Consider the following 21,506-nt stretch of genomic DNA (forward strand, 5'->3'; position numbering starts at 1 on the left):
TTGCAATGCAGAGATGTTTAACAGTACAGAGCTAAAGAAATGTTCTAAATGCAACAGTGCAAAGCATGAAACAAAAGGCACTGAGCACATCCCAGAAGTCCTGCTGTTGTTCATTGATAAATTATTTTCCGGAATTCACATTACCAAACGCATTACAGAAGTGCTCTCTTCCCCTCCAGTGTTACAGTTCAAGGTAATATGTGACAGATTTGAACATTTTTAAAGAAGGAAATCTCCCAAGTGTGCCGATTGCAGCATTGCTCACTTAAAGATTACAGAGGCCTTTATAACTGCTACAAGCATGCAGTTATCCTGATAACTTCAAAACTAGAATATTACATATGAAGCTGAAAATTCCACAAGTCCCTCAATGTGTGTGCGTTCTTTCTCTTTTTTCTTTCTTTCTTTCTTTCTTTCTTTTTCTTTCTTTCTTCTCTCTCTCCACCCCACCCCTCCTTTTCATTTAGCAATTGCTGCCTTGCCAGAGATCTTGAACTTGGAAAAGGTTAGACTTCACAATGCTGGAGCAGTTTGTGAGCATCAGCAGATTTAGCTTGTAATTTCATTGATCTATGTGGGCTTGCTGTTTGCAAACCAGCTGCTGCTCTGTTTCCCCACAGCTACTGATCTGAGTAGCATTGATTTTTTCCCCCTTACATTAACATAGCATTACTTCTTTAATGGGCAATAAATGACTGGATGTAAATACAAACAGTGCTGCAACAACAAAAGATGGGGAGGGGGAGGGGACACATCCAGACCTGTTTTTATTTCGAGGGCTCTATTAATATTTGCCATTAAAATTAAAAGCAAGAAATATTGACCAAGATAATTCAATTTTTGATTTTAGAGCAGGATTTTTCAAAAATGTTTTTTGTCCCAAGATTGTTTTTGTTTTTGTTTTTTGGGTTTTTTTTAGTTTCATTTGCTAACAGATATGTATTGAGCTACATATGGATATTGCTGTGGAAGCACAAGTACACAGATATCCATATGACTAAATAAAAAAAAGAAAGTACTCATTATTATTATTATTACTACACTGTTAGGATAATGAATTCTGACTATGGCAGTGATTACACAAAATATGCTATCTCTTTCCTTGGTCATCATGTAAAAAAAACTGATTTAAATTTGGTTTCAATAGAATACAGTAGGCATATTTGTCCAATATAAATTGAAAGATTCCCTCTTGATGCATTGCATACAGAATTAATCCTTGGAAAGGTAATTTGCCAAGAACTGTATGACATTTCCCGTTTTCCACAACTGAAATTCACTCTCATGACACCAGTTAGCAAAAAGCACTAATCACATTCTTCATTTTCTGGTGCTCCATTATTTATGGGAACCAGTGTGATGTAGAATTGATGCTGTCTGACACTTCAACTGCCATAGCTCAATGATATGGAATTACGGGTGTTGTAGTTTTACAAGGTCTTCAGCCTTCTCTGCCAAAGAGTGCTGGGTGCATCACCCATGGTTCCATAGTATTAAGCCATATCAGTTAAAGTGGTATCAAATGACATTAATTCTACAGTGTGGATGCACTCTTAGAGCTCTTCTACACAGTCATATAACTCAGAATACCAAGGCAGAGAATCCACGATGTTTGTTTTGAACTGGATTATCTGAGTCCACACTGCCATATAACACAGTACAATGTGGATTTTATACAGATGTGTGAAAGGGGCCTTTGTTTTTTGGAGAGCAAGATTCAAACCCCTATTTGGTCATGGAAGCCCACTGGATGACTTCAACCACTTTTTCATCTCAGAGGAAGACAATGACAACAGTTGGGCAAATCTTTTGTTGTAATTGGATCTGAACTCCCTGTTTTGGTCACTGTGGAGGTATGAATTTTGTGCAAATCACACAATGACCACATAGACACACACATGAACATAAATCCTGAGTTTTTTGTGCTGATGGCTTTGCAATGCTGGGGAGTATTTGAAAAACAGAGAAGCTCAAAGCCATTTTTATTGCTGGGTAGTGAAAAGATATCATGGTTGTGTCTTCAGGTTAGCAAAAATAGCTGGAGAGACATTGTTAGTTACAAATATGCAATAAATAACTCATACTCAACCACAGCTCTTACATTTAATGGTGATCAATTTCTGTGATGTGTGAAAAACTTTGGGCCCTACCAGACATGGTTTAAAAATAGTAGGACCTTAAGGAGAGTCCAGATACAGACCTGTCAGTCCCGGCAAAATGCTCCCCCAGCATCTTGAACGATTCGATTGTAGTGGATTTTAGAAATCTGCAAGATGGACATGTGGAATATTCACCAGAAGTTTATTTCTATTTTTTTATTGACACTCCGAGATGCACTAGACCTCATAGGCACTGATGCAGATATAAGTATGTGCACACCAGATTGTTATTATCTCTCCTCATCCTCCTATTGTATTTACTATATCCCTTTGGGGTCACTTGCCCACTGTGTAAATTCAAGTTCTGTTTAGTTTAATAGAGAACAAAGAAATGCTTGCAGAGTTCTCATGGAAATTGCTTTCCATTTCTGCTTCCATTTAGCCACCTGTGTGTCCATGGCTCCATTTGTTTACAGTCTTCAACAGGTTTTTTTTTTGGGGGGGGGGGATTTTAAAATGTGCACATGCGCTGGAGTAGTCCACACCAGTGTATAGCAAAAAAAGTCATTTGTTTTCCTTGAGTACAGGGATATACAGTGATGTGAATATGTTCATTTTTGGTCAAAATCAGATTTTTGTCTGGTTTTTTTTTCTTTATTTTATAAAACATAGCAGATTGGATATAGTCTTGACTATATTCTGGACAGATCTTAAGGTGGAACTTAGGTGGTACAGCTATGGGGAAAATTACTTGTAATTAGTGTAAGCCTCAGGACACATCTGCTCAGACAACGAAAAGCCCCAGATCCTGCCTTGGTGTTCTCACCACTCTACTCCTGAACTGTGTTATTTGAAGGAACAAAGTCCTCACTGTCCAGTTGACCTGAACCTGGTTTGGCTTTCAGAACAGTAACCCTTACCCATTTTGCAGTTTGTCACCATCCCAATGGCCTTGGAGCTCTAGAGAACTTATAGCCATTTTCAGTGCCCTTGTTAGTGTAAGCAAGACTCGGGAAGATGAGGAGAGAAAGTGGGGCAAGTTTTTAATTTTTGGGGGGGGGGGGGGGTGGATGGTTGGATTTTCCCATTCAGCAGATCAAACACAATATGAGGCACCCATGTGATATTTCTCCTCCACAAACCCACAAGTATTAAAAACTGTTTTAACTGTTCTGTTTGTTGTTCTTCTTGTTGTTATTGTTGTTGTTTTTCATCATGGTTCCAATTTAATGACAATCCTATGAATGAGTGACCTCCATGAGTTCTAGTCATCAACAACTCTGCCTTGTTCTTGCAAACTCAAGAACAAGCTTCCATTTTTTGTTTTGCACCTTAAAGTAATTTTCAACCTATGGTGACCTTAAGGCAAACCTATCAGAGGGCTTCTTGGCTATATTTGTTCAGGGAGTATTTGTGTTTGTATTCCTCTGAGGCTGAGAGAATAATGTGACTTGCCTAAGGTAAACAAGTGGATTTTCATGGCTGAGTGGGATTCAAAACTGATCTCAAGAGTCATAACCCAAACCATTACATCACAGTGACTTTATAATAATGGATTACTCCAACATTGAAAAAAGATAGGGGTTACGATCAGAAGGAAACTTAGTTATACAATAGTTTTTAAAAAGTCATTCTTATGAGCTAAACCTATTTATTTGTAACTTGTTGCTACTGAGCTTTGCTCCTTTGCCCTCCAGATCTAAGCTATCAGCTCCATGGGCCAGCTCTGAGAACTCCAGGCTTCACTCAACAGCCAAGTCTATAGCTGGGGGGGGGGGGGGAGTTCCAGGGTTCAACACCCCCCACACACTTTTTCTTCAAGGAGGGGGAGGCCCTGTGTTGTCAGGAAAGTGTCTGACAACACTTTAACCCTGGTTGGGGTGCAGAGTCACAGGTGGCGTCATCTGATGGCTGCCGTGGGGCTCCATCCCCGAAGCTGGCTCTAAGCATCCTAGGACACTTATTTGAGACATTTGATGAGGTTGTTGGTGTACTGACACAGTTTTCAAGTGTTTCCAAAAGGCACTGTGGTATTCTTTTGTAACCACTAAATTACCAATTGTCATTTTCAGGTTTTTTTAGACTTGAAACTTTGTAGCTAAAATATAAATTTGATTTAATTAAGTAATAGAATTGAAATTATTTTGTGTTATGGACCTACTCTTCATGATTCGCTAAAAAAAATAAGAATTGTTTCAACCCAACTACCCCTCCCTGCCCTGTAATTATTTTTCTGACTACCAGCCTGCCAACAAGACCAGGAGCTCAGAAATGATAACTGCAGGGGTGCTTCTGGATTTTTAGATTTTCATGCCCACTTATTCTCATTTGCCTCACAATAAGTTTGTACTGGGAAGAAGGTAAGTAGGCAGAAACACAATAGTGGGAAAGGCAGACAACCACTTCTTTGGCTGCATCTGACTAGCTTGAAAGGTGATAGTGCCTTCTTCTTTTGCAAAAACATGCAGTTTAACACAAAACAAATTAAAAATAAAAATCATCATGTAATAGTCTTGCTGTTGGATTATAGTAGACTTTTAGAAAAAAAACAATAATTGAATTCAGGGGGTTGCACAAGTCAGTTTTTATGGTTGTTGTGAAGAAAAAATTAAGATAGAGCATAAGAGCTGGCAATTTTAAGGACAGAGAGATGGGGGGGGGGGAGAGAAACTTTGTGAGGTTGAATTGGGTAATATAGCTGCATTGTATGAGCATTTTAATTTCACTTCTGGGTGCTATCTTTTTGGCTAACATTGCCAAATGGCATTAGAATGGAAGCAAAATTTGTGATCATAAAAGTGAGAAAGGGCTGTAGTTTTATAGAAAAAAGAAATCTGTTATTACACATGCTTTTAGAACAAAAACAAATTTTTCTAGCATGCATGCCCTTGCAGTCAATCATTTCTAATCAACTTTTGCTATGGGCTATAGATTGATCCTAAGAAATATAGAGATTTAGGTTTGCATGGAACACTATCAATTTGTTCTGATTATTTCGACATTACAACCCTAGTTTTGAATTAATACTATTTGAATGTCAACAAGCAGATAGAAGGGAAAAAACATGGAGTGATTTTTTGGGGAAGGAGGAAAGGATTAATGAAGGCTATATTTCATATCATATAAGCTTTTCTGGACTAGTCCACTCCATCAGACGCACCAAGTATTATCAAGGATGACCATACACAATTTGCAGACGGGGGGGGGGGGGGGGAGGTGTGAGCATTTAAAGCCAAAGTTGAAATAAATGATAGCAAGTATGAGTGGATAATAACTACTTGACCATAAATATTCAAAAACAATATTTATGATATTGGCAAGCTAATTTATTTATGAAGATTTCTTCACATTCCATTAGCCTGATCCAAGCCATATATCACAAAAATTGAACTTCTTCATAATAATACAGTGGTTTCCCATTGCAGTTTACCCTTGAAATCAGCTTTAGAAATACCATGTAAAAGTCAGCTGCAGAATATCCAGAGAAGCCTATGCTGATTATGAAAATAATAGGTTCAATAATAGTAATACCTAAGCAGATATAGAGTTGTCATTTGGGTTTGTTGAAGAATCTGACCTCTATGGGCCTTTCCAAACAGGGATTTATCCCAGGAGCATTCGTGTTTAAAAAAACGCGTTCCTGGGGCCCTGTCCACATATACCCCAGAAAGCGTGTACTTTTTGGGGTGGGTGTCCAGATGTCCTTCTAGGACTGGCCCGGGAGAACACCAGGACACTCTACCCCCCTCCCAAAAAGCCCTTAAAAACCTTTTAAAAAAAGAAAAGTACTTACCTGGCCTCCTGGCCTCCATTGGAGAGCTGCCACATCTTTCCTGGCATGTAGAAATGATGCGCCAGGAGAAGGGGGGGGCAGGAGCAATTTTTCTCCTACCCCCCCCCCCCAGCTCTTCTGGTGCGTAAAAATGGTATGCCATTTTTACGCAACAGGAGAGCTGCGGCAACTTTCCAAAGGAGGCTAGGTAAGTATTTTTCTTTTTAAAGGGCTTTTGGGGAGGAGGTTGGTATCCCCACAGTTTTCTGGACTAATTAATCCTGGAAAACCATGAGAATGCTGTCTGGACTGCAGTATTCTGCAATCCAGACACCAGATGTAGTGGATTTATCCCGTGACTTTCAAGGTTTTCCTGCTTCGTTGTGGATTAATGCGGGCTTCTCAAGGACATTATCCGGACAGCCCCCTTTTTATTGTGGTCACTTTCGCAATAAAGGGGCTGTCTAGATCCACCCTATGTTTCTGTCTCTCCTTTGTTGTCTACTATTACTGATGAATAGGAGCCCCCGGTGGATTAAACCCCTGTGCCAGCAGGACTGAAGACCGACAGGTCGCAGGTTCAAATCCAGGGAGAGGCGGATGAGCTCCCTCTACCAGCTCCAGCTCCTCATGCAGGGACATGAGAGAAGCCTCCCACAAAGATGATAAAACATCAAATCATCCAGGCGTCCCCTGGGCAACATCCTTGCAGAGGGCCAATTCTCTCACACCAGAAGTGACTTGCAGTTTCTCAAGTCTCTCCTGACACGACAAAAAAACAACAACAAAAAACAAGAAACTGATGAATAGCTGCTTGAGATTAACTCTATGCTCAGAGTTCAGGTTTATTCTCAAACCTTTGGAAAGAGAAGTCTTACTTCATAGTACACACTGCAGATACTTGATAATGTTTCAATCATGGTTATCTTTCAGTCAAGTGCTATCGGTGGGAAATGGTCTTAAAGCACATTTCTCCTGTAGAAAAACCCTATAGAAGATTATTTCTACTGGGTATCATTCTGGGTAATATTTTGAGCTTCCTGAAACAGTTTTTCATTTCGTTGGGTAGATATTATAGTATAAAAATACTGATGTAAATCTTTGCATTTTCTTATTAATTTATTATTCAGTGAAAGCATTTCATTAATAATAATAACAATAATAATAATAATAATAATATATTCAATGCCTGGCATATACCAAAACATTACAGCAATAAACACAATATGGAGTAATAACAGCATTGTACTAATCAAATGAAATTAAATATCAAAATAAAAACATAGAACAACTAATCACTAAACAAGTACATTTAAAAGCATGGTCAACAATAAAACATCTAACATAGTTAGCACAATTAAAATTGGGTAAGCATTTGGCTGGTAGTTGTTCTTAACTGTATCATAATGACCATGAAGTACAGATAGGACAACCTGCTTTTCAATGGCATTACTAAAATGCTCTAATCATCCTCCTCCCTGTATGCCAAAGTGTAAAGGTGTGATTTTAGTAGCTTTTTAAAAGAGAGGAGGGTGGGAGCCGTTTTTATTTATTTCAGTAGCGAGTTCGAGAGGTGGGAAGTGATCATGGAGAAGACCCTTCTCTCATTCCCACCAGCCGCGCTAGTGACGGGGGTGGGATTGAGAGCAGGGCCTCCTCCGCAGACCGCAGTGCCTGGGATGGTCTGAATAGAGAGATGCAATTAGACAAATAGCCTGGACCTGAACCATTTAGGGCTTTATAGGTAATGACCAGCACTTTGTATGTATTTAGCTCAGAAGCAGACCAGCAGCCAGTGAAGTTGTCACAACATGGGAGTTGTCCTCTCACAATACAGCACCCCAGTTAACGACCTATCTGCCGTCCTCTGAACTAATTTTAGCGTCCGAACTATCTGCACTAAGGTTGTGGTCATATCTCCATTATTAACTATGCAATAGTGTCTAGAAAGAGGTCATGCTGTGGTCTAGAATAAAGCTGATGGTAGGATGAAAGTTAGTGAAGACCACGTGGAATTCTCAAAAAGCCTCTTTTTTGAGTCAGATAATAAATATACCATCAGGAGGGCTTTTGAGAACAGGAACTGGGATAAAAACATTATTTTATATAAGCCAGGAAAATGTTGGGAACCATGCAAGAATGCACAGTGGTGCCAGTATTTTGAAAACCTTTATCATCCCCAAAACTGACATAATTACAAATGGAACAACAGTTTCAGGGGTGTATACAGGATGACCAGCATCTTCAATAAAGTTATGAGTTTATGCTATTTTTGCTACCATATTCATCTTCTGCATCAGTGTTTTAATGGTACAAGGAGCGCTACAACAAAATGGTGCAGCATAGTCTTCACCTGTTCCATGTTCTTCTTTCAGGATACCCCATTCTATTCCTCTCACCCCGTTTTTCGGCCTTGTTTCCACAAATCTCCCTTTTTGTCTGTGGCTAATGTACCACATTAATTCTTAATTGCCCAATGAAAATATATTATGTTTTCTTTCCTTGGCTTTTTCTTTTTCACAACAGAATCATAGAATTCCTCCAAATCTTCTGAACTTTCATTTCCTTTCTTAATGGTTTGTCATTGAATTGGGATCTTGTCATATCTTGGGAGTTCACTTGTGTGTGTGCCTGGAGAGAGAGGGGAGGAACAGAGAGAAGAGACGTTAATGCTAGATACATATTTATATTTCAGAGTCATGGGTTGTGCTCGTAAGTCACAATCATATCAACAAATACTTTAGAGCAAAGCTTTATTTGGTGCATATATTTCCAAGAAAGTGAGGGATACTTCAAATCTGCAACTGATGGAGTGTTTATTCTTAAGTGACTTACCTGCTATACTTTAACATGAAGAGTACAATTTAAATGGTATTTCTATCAGTTTCAGAAACAGAGAGAGCATTTTAACATTCAGGTTGAACGTTAGTTCCCCCCACTGCTTGCAAGAAATTTCTGGGAAATAGTAATTGTCTAAAACATGTTTTACAATGAAACAAAATGAAAATAAGAGAAAATAGGCAGTAAGAGCAGCTCCTCTAATCATGCTAATAGTCGTTCAGTTATGTTTCTTCTACATAATCTTGTATTACAGAAGAGGGGGCAGGGAAGCCTACGCTCATAGCTCTGCATTACACTGGAGGAGATGGAAATTATCATTATTTTCATTCTCCATTCTCTTCCTGTAAAGAGCTTTCCAATCAGTGAGCACAAATGCAACTGAATAATGTAATATATAAATACTGTTTTATTGTTATGACAATTACCTTTTATTCAGTGTTGTTGCTTTTTTTGGTAATAAATAGATACAATGAAAAATTCCAATACAATTTAGGCACAGGTTCGATTTTAAGACTTGGGATTTATTTCAGGGTGTATAAATTATGTCAGGAAGGAATGCACTTGCAGAAATTAAATTATGTCAGAAATACTGACAGATTGTAGTTGGAGCACACAAGAAAGTCTCATACTAACATCATCCTGCTTCAACTTTGATGCCATCAAAATTACATGTTCGCTTTCTTTGTGTGCAGCACCGCAAATGATCAGAGCAAAATAAATTGCTGGCTTTTTCAAATCAACTCAAGAAGACTAAAGATGAGTGAAAAAACTAAACTTTCAGAGGCAAAAATACATTGTGGTTTTGCAATTCCTCATAACTTACTTTACGTAAACCAAGAGCGATAAGCTGTAGACACATGCACTATACATACAGCCTAGAGCTCCACCAATGAGCTTGCATTGCCCCCTGTGGTTGCATTGGGTCACCTTTGAGTAGTAGGGGATAACCAATGTGCCGAAGGGGCAGGGGACTACTCCTTGAGTTTCTACTTTCCTTGAAAAACATAATTTTGGAATCTGACTCATTTTTTTTTGTATTTGTGTGTATGTGAAGGCTGGGGTTGGGATCTAAGTCCTAGAGGTCACATAATATATAGCTTGTGTCTGTTTAATACAATTTTCTAATAGCCAATGCTTCTTTAATAAACTGTAGAGGCACTCAAGCTGCATCTTCAGACTATAAACAAATTGTGGTTCTGTTGTCTATGAGCTGTTGGAAGATGGACAATTTCTGCTCTTAGAAAACAAAAAGTAAAAAATGAATCGGATTCTTTCTTACTGCTTTCTATAATAAGGAAATAGGCCATTCAAACTCTCCCCCCCCCCCCATACAGTTGCTTCTCTATTTGGCTTCAGTGACCTTTTGTATAATGTAGATGGTATAAACAGATTTATCAGTAGACAAGTAGGAACTGCACAAGAGGAAGACCTTTGTCCAAAGACACTCTAGGCAACATTGATCTTCTTAGTGCCACAGACTACACACTCACCAACAATGTAGCATTTATTCATTAATTATATTTTTGCATGAGCTGCAGGGCAGAATGTGTCTTTTTGTTCATTTATTTCATTCTCATAATTCTATTCTGTGAAGTCCATTAGCTTAGAGAGATTGGCTATTTCCAGGCCCCACATATGCTTCATGGCTGAGTAGGGATTTAAACCTGGCTCTCAACTGTCCTATTCTAATACTGAGCAGTAAACAACATTTCTCTTCAATGAGCACAGATTTTCTTCTATAACTTTACCTTCCCAATTGAAACGGAAAGACAAAAACAACATGGCTAACTAGCAACCAAGAAAAAGATGTAATCAAAGTCACTATTTATTTATTTTGCTTATAAACACTGCTTTAAAATTAAATATTAAACTTCTTATTACAACAGCTGCAAACACATTCGTGGCAATGGATAACAGTAAGTGAAGGGCACAATACATGGATATTTAACTGTGAAATGAGGAGAGCCAGCAGAGATAAGCTACATGGTGGCTACATGATGCACGGAGCTGATTCAGGTTAACGTGGCATTGAGTGATGTCAGCTGAGGTGCAAAGGCAATCAGAGAATGGAGGCCAGAAAGGGGAAAGCAATTCTTTCTTTCCCCTTTGTTCCAACTGATGCTATTCCAGGCAACAATTCGGGGAGAGAGGGCAGGTTATACATTAATCACTATTATTATTATTATTATTATTATTATTATTATTATTATTATCATAAACACAACAATATGAGTACACAGCAAACAATAACACTCAAGTGGTTGTTTTATTGGATCACATGTCAGACACTTCTCAAGTGTCTAGGACTATGTGATGTATCACGAATAATGCGTGCAGATCTCAGTAGAGTGGCCTTTTGCAGCTGACAAATGGTAATTTTGTCTGTGCCGATTTTGTGTTTAAGTGCAGACCAAGGTCTTTAGGGACTGCACCCAGTGTGCCAATCACCACTGGGATCACCATGACTAGCTTGTGCCAGAGTATTTGCAGTTTGATCTTTAAATCCTCATATCGTGTCAGCTTTTCCAGTTGTTTCTCTTCAATCCTGCTGTCATCTGGGATTGCAACATCGATGATCCATACTTGGTTTTTTAACACGATCATGAGGTCAGGAGTATTGCTCTCCAAAACTCTGTCAGTCTGAATTCGGAAGTCCCAGAGTAGTTTGATGTGTTCATTTTCTGTAACCTTTTTCAGGCTTGTGATCCCACCAGTTCTTTGTCACATGCAAATGGTATTTGTGGCACAAGTTTATTTACAGTATTTGTATACTGCTTTTCTCACCCCTAGGGGGACTCAAAGTTCCAATGAATCATCTGAGCAATGGTGTTATGCCTCTGCTTGTAGTCTCTCTGTGTGATCTTCTTGCAGCAGCTGAGGATGTGATCCATTGTTTCATCTGATTCCTTGCAGAGTCTACACTTGGGATCAGTCGTCGACTTTTCAATTCTGGCTTTGATGGCATTTGTTCTAATGGTTTGTCCTTGGGGTGCCAGAATCAGGCCCTCCATCTTCTTTTTCAAAGTTTTATTTGTGAGCCATGTTTTTCGTTGTCTATTTTGCTGTCATTTTTTTCCCAGGAGAGCTTTCTTTTGACAGTTTCCTCTTCTGCTCTGTATTGTATTTTTATGGTATTCCCTCTTTGTCTTTAGCACTTGAAACAGTTTACTACTATTAACTTCCATCAATGTTGCTTCTTGACTGCCTTTCATATTATTATTATTATTATTAGTAGTAGTAGTATATTTAATATAATATTATTTACTGTTTAGCAGCACCAAACTGGGCTCTGTGCTGCTGGCCAATCAGGTCTCCTTCCCACTCCCACAGCAGCCTGGGGACTGGTGGTAAGGACTTCTTTCTTCCTCTATAACGGTCTGGAGCAGGGGTCCTCAAACTAAGGCCCAGGGGCCGGATGCGGCCCTCCAAGATCACTTACCCGGCCCTTGCTCAGTGTCAACCTAAGTCTGAAATGACTTGAAAGCACACAAGAACAACAACAATCCTATTTCATCAGCCAAAAGTAGGCCCACACTTCCCCAAAAAAAGTTTATATTTTTAAATTGTTTTTCATTTTAATTATTGTATTGTTTTAAGTGGTTTTTGCACTACAAATAAGATATGTGCAGTGAAAAAACATTCATGTTTTTTTTTTCAAATTATAATCCGGCCCTTCAACAGTTTGAGGGACTATGACCTGGCCCTCTGTTTAAAAAGTTTGAGGACCCCTGGTCTGGAGGCTGGTACTAAGGAACATCCCAGGGCCAATAATGTTTATATTGCTTTTAATTTTTCTTAATGTATATGTTTATTTCATTGTCTGTTAATATGGCATCAAATTGCTATCAATTGTAAGGCCACTCTGAGTCCCATTTGAGGTGAGAAGGGTGGGATATAAATACAGTAAATAAATAATAAATAAAAGTGATTTTACTATAATAAAATATTTTATGAATTAGTGATGATACAACTCTTACTGTCATGAAATAACATTTTAATTGGCATCAAGTATCACAAATTATAATCAGCTTTGAGACTCTCCACAGATATATACATTCCAACCCTCGAACAGACCTCTGAAGATGCCAGCCACAGATGCAGGCAAAACGTCAGGAGAGAATGCTACTGGAACATAGCCATGCAGCCTAAAAAACTCACAGCAACCCAGCTTTGAGACAGTTTTCCACATTAAACCAGAGAGTAAGATGGATCATGTTTTAGATCACATTCCATATGCATAATTAAAAGGGGATGACATTTTAGCCCAAATTATTTCTATTGAGCTTTTTCCAGACTTGGTATTTCTTCTGTTCTGTGCCACCTGTGTATCTTATCAAAGGAATAAGACTGAAAAAAATTTTTACATGTGCTTTTTTCCCAATTGTAAAATAGTGAGCTATAGGTTTTACAGTATTCATAGCAATGTTCACAGATATCTACTCTCCTGGGATCTAGTTTAATTTCTTATATATCCTTGTCATTTTTCTTTCCTATTAATATTCCCACATGGCAAGTACATTACTTCATGCTGCTGAATTGATTTTCAAGAAGAATCTTTTTTCAATATCAATTGTTACCTTTCATAAAACCCATGGAAATTTCAGGCAAAATTACAAAACTCAGTCTTACAAGAAACTGAAAGAAAACTATGCCTTAAGTGCACCAAATTGTCAGAATATACAGTACGCAGTATTATTCTCACAAGTATTTCTGAACAAATTAAAACTGGTTACTAAGGAACTATTTTAACATATATTGCTGTGATATACTGTAGGATCAATCCAACTTGAGAACAAACCCTAAGTCAAACCTGCATTGCTTCCTTGTAATGAGGCAACCTTGCCTCAGAGTTATATATTTGCATTATTTTTTGAGTAAGCTTAAGAAATTAGAAACAAGAAAATGTTTCATATTCATAACAGATACTTATTAAAATCTATTTACTAGTCTTGTGCATTTGTATGGAATCGCTATCTGTTTCGTTTTGTTTCATTCATTTGGCCCCATTTTCATTTTCATTCGCCACTTCCGAAAACTATCCAAATGGGAGTTTTGTCCCACATCCAAAAGAATGAAAAGGTTCAGACCATTGGCGGCAATGGGAGAGCTTCCTAAGCTCCCCTTCCCTCAGTTTTAGGGCTAGAGAGATGAAAATTGCCACACATGGAGGACATGCCCACCAACTTTTAAAACATTTGGGCCTTTCCTGATTTTTAGGGGGTTTTTTTATAAATAAAATCCCCTTTAAAACATTCCCTCTTTCCCCCAGACCCCCTTTAAGGACCCCTTTCGTTCCCTACACAGGCAATGGCTGTAGTTGTATTAAAGTAAAACAGAGGTGATGCACATAGGGTATGGAAACAAGGAACTGCAAAGGTCGAGAGAGAAAGAAAATATAGTTTTCCCAAGGAGCAGTTATAGTGAGAGACTGAACGTTTGATAGCGAGATAGTGGTTTTCTGAGAAACCCAAAAATATATTTCCTTTGAAAAATATATTTATTCTATAGCAATATTTATTCTATTCTATTTGTTCTATAATTTATTTATTTTTGACATTTATATGCCACCCTTCTCACTCTAAAGGGGACTCGGAGCAGCTTACAAGTAAAATGCAATATATTATATTATTACCATAGCACAATATTAGTATTATATCATACTATAATGTACTATAACATTATACTGTAATATTATTAGTAATATTACTATTATATTATTATAATATTATATAATAATATATAATATTATATTATAATATTATAATATTATATTATTAGTAGTATTATATTGTATCACATTATATTATCAATATTATATGTATACACATTATATTATATTATATTATATTATATTATATTATTAGTAGTACAGTGCAGGAGATAAGATGTAGCTGTCTTCCTGGCCCCTCTCTTCACTCTGATCCCAGAGCAGCACTTGGTGCTGGGGAAGGGTCTATAAAAGTATAAGAGAGCACAAAGGAGAGGGAGGACCCAACACAGAGGCAATCCAGAGAATGAGAGGGAGAAATAAAAAGTAGTTTTTCCAAGGACCAGTTAAAGAGAGAGACTGAAAGTATGTTTTCTAAACTGAGAAGGTAGAAGCACAAAAATGTCTTTCCTTTGAAAAATATTTATTCATTTATTTTAAAAAACACAATACTACCGGGACATGAAGGGAGGTTTTAAACAAAGAATTAAGAATAAAATAAAGATTTAAAGATTTTAAAATATGAAAGTATAGCAAATAGAAGTAGCTAGCTACAAGAGAACCCCTTCTCCCCAAAGCCCTACATGCGCTCCCCAGCTAAACCCATCCCCACCACTTCAAAACTCCCAGCCCCCTCCCTTCAAAGGAAAAAAAATATTTTAAAAGGCCAAGCAGCCAAGCTTAGGCAAAAAAAAAAATACAAATCCTTCCCATGGCACTAAGGCAACTTAGGCAGCAAGGAAGCAAGGCAAAAGGCAAGGCAAGGCAAGCAAGCAAGCACTGGAGAGAGAGCACCAGCAAGCCAGCCAGCCACACCAAAAGACACGCCCACAACAGGCATTTTGGCAGTGGTCTCCCCATATACAGGCTGGTGACATCACTGTTTTCTTGGCCTCTGATTGGCCCAAAACACCTCCTCTGAGAAACTCCTGGAGCCACATAGTGAAGCCACACAGCCCAAAAAATAAACAAAGCAATGGTACCCATGAAACTTTCTCTTCCATTTCACCCCTTCTTCTGTACAAAAATTGGATTTTTGTTTCTTGCCAAACAAATTAGACAAATGCCAGGCCCATGACTACTATTTACAAGGTTTTGCACAGAGGTGCCTTTTGATTTCAACTCCTTAAGATCAAATCACATGTTATGTTAATTACATAATGTATAGCCATGTTTTTATTTATTTATTTGAAAACAATCATGTGAGACACCTATCATCATGTGGAATAATCATATGTAGGGCAAGGAAATTCTAATCTTTCTTTCAGTTGCTTTCTTCCTCAAATCATCCCATACCCTCCAGCCATAGCTCCTTAATGCAGAATTTCAGGGACATTGGATGCAAATTGGGTTTCAGCTATAAAAGTTATCCTTTAAAAGCTCGGTAGGTGAGAACTTCCATTCTCAATGCACCCATCCTCCTATGCACCTTATTTCCAGCCGTATATCTGAGAAGGAACTCTGCAGTCTTCTGACTTTTATGACTATCAAGAGACAAAAGCACTGATTACTAGCAGTTTTGTGATGAAAAAGAAAAAAAACAAAGAAGGAGGCCATTATCACTTGGAAGCAGTCAGATTGCTACTGTGTACACTACAATATTTCCCAGATGAAACCAAGATTCCAGGTGGCTAAGCGGTATCAGAGGTAGTCAAGATGGCAAAGGTAGTTAATGAAGAACATACAAGGTAAGAGAAATGGCAGCAATTTGCTTTTGCCTGAGTTTACTTGGAAAGGCAAGAGCTCTCCTCTCCTTCCTGCAGAGTTCAGTGCAAACTATTTTGGCACTTTGAACTTGATTAGCAGCAACTGAAGTAAGCTGAGGACAAAGGTGAAATATTAGGAGGAAAAGAAATTAGAACAATTTTAAGTAGTTGGAATCAGAAGGTTAATTAGGAATGTGTGACAAATTTGGACTGCTGAAGGATATGTTACTATCACTAAAAAGTTAAGTCCTCTGCGAGGAATCTCACCAATCTGTGTGAGAGGCATAAAGTTAAACTATTCATCTGCAATTGTTGTCTTTCATTTTTGAGGCATTTCTCCTTCTCAGGAGACAGGGAAATTTCACCTGAAAGGTCTTCTCTGATGTTTCCCTATGTAGATATCAAGTGGTGGTAAGGAGTAAGCTGTTGTTTGCTCCATTTCCCTTCATGCATATGTTCCTTTTTCAAAAGAGAGAGAATTATAAATCAAAATACTCCCTTCCCTGATACTGGCATTAGAAGACAATTTAGAGGGAGAGACATTTCCGTTACAAAACCAGGTAATAGCACCTTTACAGTTGTTATATGCTTCATCCCATATTATGGATCTTTTTAAAAAATGCCACTGAAGGATCATGTTCTTGTATAGTAACCTATAAATTGTAAAGTCCCTATTTTTTCTTAAATATAGAAAAATGATGGAGAACCATCATATCTTGGAAATGGGGGAAATGAAAAAGGAAGAGCTGTGACCCAGCTCAAAATGCAGTATTTCTTACTGCTATGCAGCAAGGGATTGCCAATGCAAAAAAAAAAACCCAACCTTTTTTATGCCAGGCCTTATAAATGAAGATCTTTTCTTGTCACCTTATCACATCTTGCTCACAGGGCCAAAGAAATTTTAAGTGGCTACTGATCGGATATGCCATAAAATGTCTCCTAATTATTATTCATATATCTTTTTCAAGTGACATTTAGCTAAGTCATCACACCTTGGCACATCATGTCCAACAGAAACCTTCAGGAAAAATAAGTTAGAGAAAGGTTACAGTTTTGCGACAGACGGAAAACTTTGAAAATATAAAGATAGTGGAAAGATTACCACCTTTATGTGTTCTTCTTTTTCCAACATAGAATGTATGAAATGAAGCACAATTGTTGAGGTATCCTCTCTATCTTTAACAGAAATTACAATGGATGCAAAAAGAAAGTTTGAAATGTATGGTATGAAAGATAACGAATGTCAGGCCATAGTGCCTTGCTAGAGATCTGTTTCCAAGGCCTCCTTGGCATTCATCCAGGGTATATGTACACTGTAAAATGAATGGAGTTTGACACCACTTTAACTGTCGTGACTCAATGCTATGGATTAATGGAAGTTGTGGTTTGGTAAGGCACCAGAACTATTTGGCAGAGAAGGCTAAAGACCTTGTAAACATCTATGTAAGAACAATTGGTTTAATGCAGTGGTTCTCAACCTGTGGGTCCCCAGATGTTTTGGCCTTCAACTCCCAGAAATCCAAACAGCTGGTAAACTGGCTGGTATTTCTGGGAGTTGTAGGTCAAAACACCTGGGGACCCACAGGTTGAGAACCACTGGTTTAATTGGTCTACTCTGGTTGAGATTAACAAATGGTTTTAGACTTCAATTTCTTTAATGCGTTGAGGAATACATATCTCAGGGGATACACCATCGGCATTCACAAGTTTAGAAAAACAACCAGGTGTGTGTTACATTTATACCTAATTTGGAAGGGGAATTGAGTGAGAGAAAGAGAGAGATAATGATTATTGTTCTCCCAGGAGACACACAAGGTGCATCTACACTGTGGAATTAGGGCACCACTTTAATACCATGGCTCAGTGCTATAGAATGCTGTGATTTGTAGTTTGGAGAGGCACAAGGATCCTTTGTCAGAGAAAGGGAAAGACTCCCATGATTCCATAGTAGTGAGCCGTGGCAGTTAAAGTGGTGCCAACTATATTAATTCTACAGTATATAGATGCACCCACAGAAGCCAAACAAATTCAACTGCTTGCATTGCCCGTCTGGGTCCATTCTATGATATCATCAACTATCGTTGGTTACCCTTCCTTTCCACAAATCAATTGTTAAAAGCCAGTAGCATTTAAAATGCCCAAGTACCCCATTAGAACACATCAAAAATGACATTTCTTATCATTTTTGAAGAGCCATATGTCTGTTTTTAAGATCATACCAGTTCCCATTGAACAGGCCAATAAGGGTCATTAAGCACCAATGGGTCTCAGAGTCTTTCTTCAGAGTCAATCACACTGTAGACTTCACTAGGGATCTCATTTTCCTTCCATACAAGATCTGCAGGGCAAAGAAGGCAAATGAACTATGAAAAATATAATCACTGCTTTTACTGTTGCTTTTTTGTCATAAAAATTCCATTTATTTAAATTCCATTAAAAAGCACATTTGGCTGCCGAGAGCATAAATATATACTTTTCTTATATTTACAATTTTTCATTCTTTTTCTCCAAAAATCTTTGACGTTTCTTTCAATCAATGTATTTAAAACCATTTTCATGCCACAAAGTAATGATAGTGTTGAGGCACACATAGGCTGATGAATTACAATGGGTGATTAGAACACAAGTTCTGTGTATGGTACGTTCTGTTTCTGCTAGAGGTACAAAGAGCAATGAAATCCATGAACACAATATCATCAATTAAGACAATAAAAATAGACAAAAGATCTGATAATTAAAAGGGCTAAATGGGTAAGATGGGGTTTGTTTATTTGTTTTCATCCAGTAATAAATTAGATATAAGAAGTATGGCATATTAATCCTAGTCTGACACTTTAGAAGTTAAAGAGGCTAGAGACTGTCACTTTCTTTCTTTCTTTTTTTAAAAAAACAATATTAAGTTTAACATAGATAGCATGATACACAACCAAAATAATAAAATTCAAAAAGAGAAAGGAGAGAAGAAAGGAAACAAAGAGAACAAAAGGAAAATAATGAAGAAATGCACAGACATGTTTTAAAAACATATCTATATACAACTAGAACTACAATGTATACAGAATACTATGATGCTAAGCTAAAACACTAAACACTAACTAATTAAAACATCAAACACAAAGACTCAAAAGGGTTCTGACCCTCCACTCCATCCAAACCGTAATGAACGAGGGGAAATCAGAAAAAACGTTATTCAATCATTACACATCCAACTAGAGTTTCCAGCAAAAACAGCCATAGATTATTTTATTGTTCAATTTTCTTATTGCTCAAAAAGGCCATAAATATTTTTTAAAATTTCAAAAAATGTTCTTAAGGGTATCTTACTACTTAAGTAACACCAAAACCGGAAAATGCATTACCAAAAATATAGATACAAACCACACATGTGCCAAAAATTTCCACATAATTTTTTTTTGTGTGTGTGTAGACGCTTTTTAAAAAAATCATGCCATCTAACCAGAGTAGTGAAAACTATGAGACAGGATGGTATAATTCCCTCTTATGGCACATTTAGTTTGTGTTTTCCCCATTTAAACAAGAGGAAAGTTTTTGGGGCAGTGTTCACTGTTGATACTTTTACTGATCTTGGTCATTTTAACTGCTGTTTTATTAATTTCAGCATAGCTGGATGTAAATGTAAGCAAGAGTACTCGCACAATATCATGATACTGGGCCTACTTGATCTAAACAGTCAACCCCTTCTTAAAATTGCCAATTTTAAAATAGCCAAAACAGAACCATTCACAGTCCAAGGCAAGTTACATGTATACCTGGAAGAAGTTTGGGCTTTCAGAAAAAAGCAAGCAAGGAAACACTTCAATCTTATGGGAACAATATCTGAAAATAGGCTTGTGAAGACTAATCACATTCAGTGGCCACAGTAATATTGTGTATATATTGGGAATGGACACATAGAAAATTGGTTGGAGAAAAGAAACAGAATGCTTTGGAGAAGAGCATGGCTGGTTGGAAACCAGAAGCAAAACAGGTTTCAAATAAAGTTGTGATGGACTGACAAGAGATCAAAGGAATATTCCAGTTCTGATTGATTAGAACTTCTAGTTACTTCCATGGCCCCTTCTAGACAGGCCCAAATTGTGAAAGTAACCAGGATTTAAAATCCTGATTTTGTTTTTCATGATTTAGGCCATACAGCAACCCCAAACTCTAGGTTTTCCCTGCAAGGGTGGCTACATGCTCTCCCAGGTTGACCAGAGGTTGACCTAGGAGGACATCTAGCCAGTTCCCTGCCTTTTTCCCCTCTAAGATTACTGGAGGGGCCTGGTTGCATCCTCAGGACCCTCAAAGAAAGTTATCAATACATCAAAATGAAGTTTCAAGAATTTCTCTGAGAAGCCTGAGGATGCAGCCAGGCCCCCTCCGGTAAGCTTTGAAGGAAAACAGGGGGCTGGGCCATCCTACTCCTTCAGATTCTTACAGCCCAAAGAATGGGGACTGACCTCCGGGATTGTGGAAGGTGGTACCGAGAGTCAACCCCTAAAGGCCAAGCACCCGAAAAGACTCGGACCTTGCAGTTAGGCCCCGATTTTGTCAGCTGTTTTTTAAAATCCAGAATAAATCAGGAAATCCCTGTTTACTCTGGGTTAATCCAAAACCCATCATGGGTTTTGGGCCTGTGTGGAAGGGCCTTATACTTTCTAAATATTATGTTGCTTTGAGCAGGCAATCCAATATCAACACTTCTTGAAATTGTCTTAGCTGCTGCCAAACACAAAATTACAGTACTCCTTGTACTTCGGATTAGAGTTTATATTAATAGCAGCTAAAGTCCATGCTGCAAAAACAATTATATTTTAAATTCTCAATGCCCTCTTTCTTTCAAGTATAATGTGAAAGAAATTATAGCTAACAAACAAAAAAGCAGACCAGACTATAGGAAAGAGTTGGATGCATTCCACTAGGGCAAAAATATATCCTTAGGTGAAAGACATCTGGTTCTCACAATTAAAAAGCAAAATAAAAAAAACCCCAAACAAACAAACCAAAAAACAAAAAGCAAGGTCTATGGAAAATATTTCTAGGCTAGATATAGTTTTGGCTTGGTTCCATAAAACGAATTGTAGAATTGCCTCAATTTAATTACTACCCCATGAAGCATTCTGACAGCCCCAATGCAATGCTTAGCAAGCGTTTTACCTAAGACAGCTTCAAGATGTATTGCAGCACTGAAATTACAATACGTACCATGACTGGTTCTGTCATCTCACTTTGGGAAAGCAGCAAGTTTGTCTCTTTAATAAGCTGTCTGATATACCACCCATTTCACCTGTGAAAACAGAGGTAAAATGTAAGTAGCCATAAGTTAGCATTCCAAGTGCATGTACAAAGCTTAATCTTATAATACATTTGTCAATATTTCC

The 21,506-nt window shown here is 37.8% G+C and overlaps 1 long non-coding RNA gene across 2 annotated transcripts in view; it reads right to left on the reverse strand.

The window, feature by feature from the left end:
• Positions 1-7,066: 7,066 nt before the first annotated feature.
• Positions 7,067-21,506, reverse strand: part of LOC132762048 (uncharacterized) — a 200,606-nt gene continuing 186,166 nt past the window's right edge. For both annotated transcript variants that reach the window (XR_009630067.2, XR_009630068.2), the window contains 3 exons: positions 21,331-21,412; positions 18,345-18,463; positions 7,067-8,502 (listed from right to left, as the gene is read on the reverse strand). This is a non-coding gene — a long non-coding RNA (uncharacterized lncRNA). The remainder of the gene's footprint in view (positions 8,503-18,344; positions 18,464-21,330; positions 21,413-21,506) is intronic.

This window comes from Anolis sagrei, chromosome 1 (assembly GCF_037176765.1).
Source record: "Anolis sagrei isolate rAnoSag1 chromosome 1, rAnoSag1.mat, whole genome shotgun sequence".
In the NCBI taxonomy this organism is placed as follows: domain Eukaryota; kingdom Metazoa; phylum Chordata; class Lepidosauria; order Squamata; family Dactyloidae; genus Anolis; species Anolis sagrei.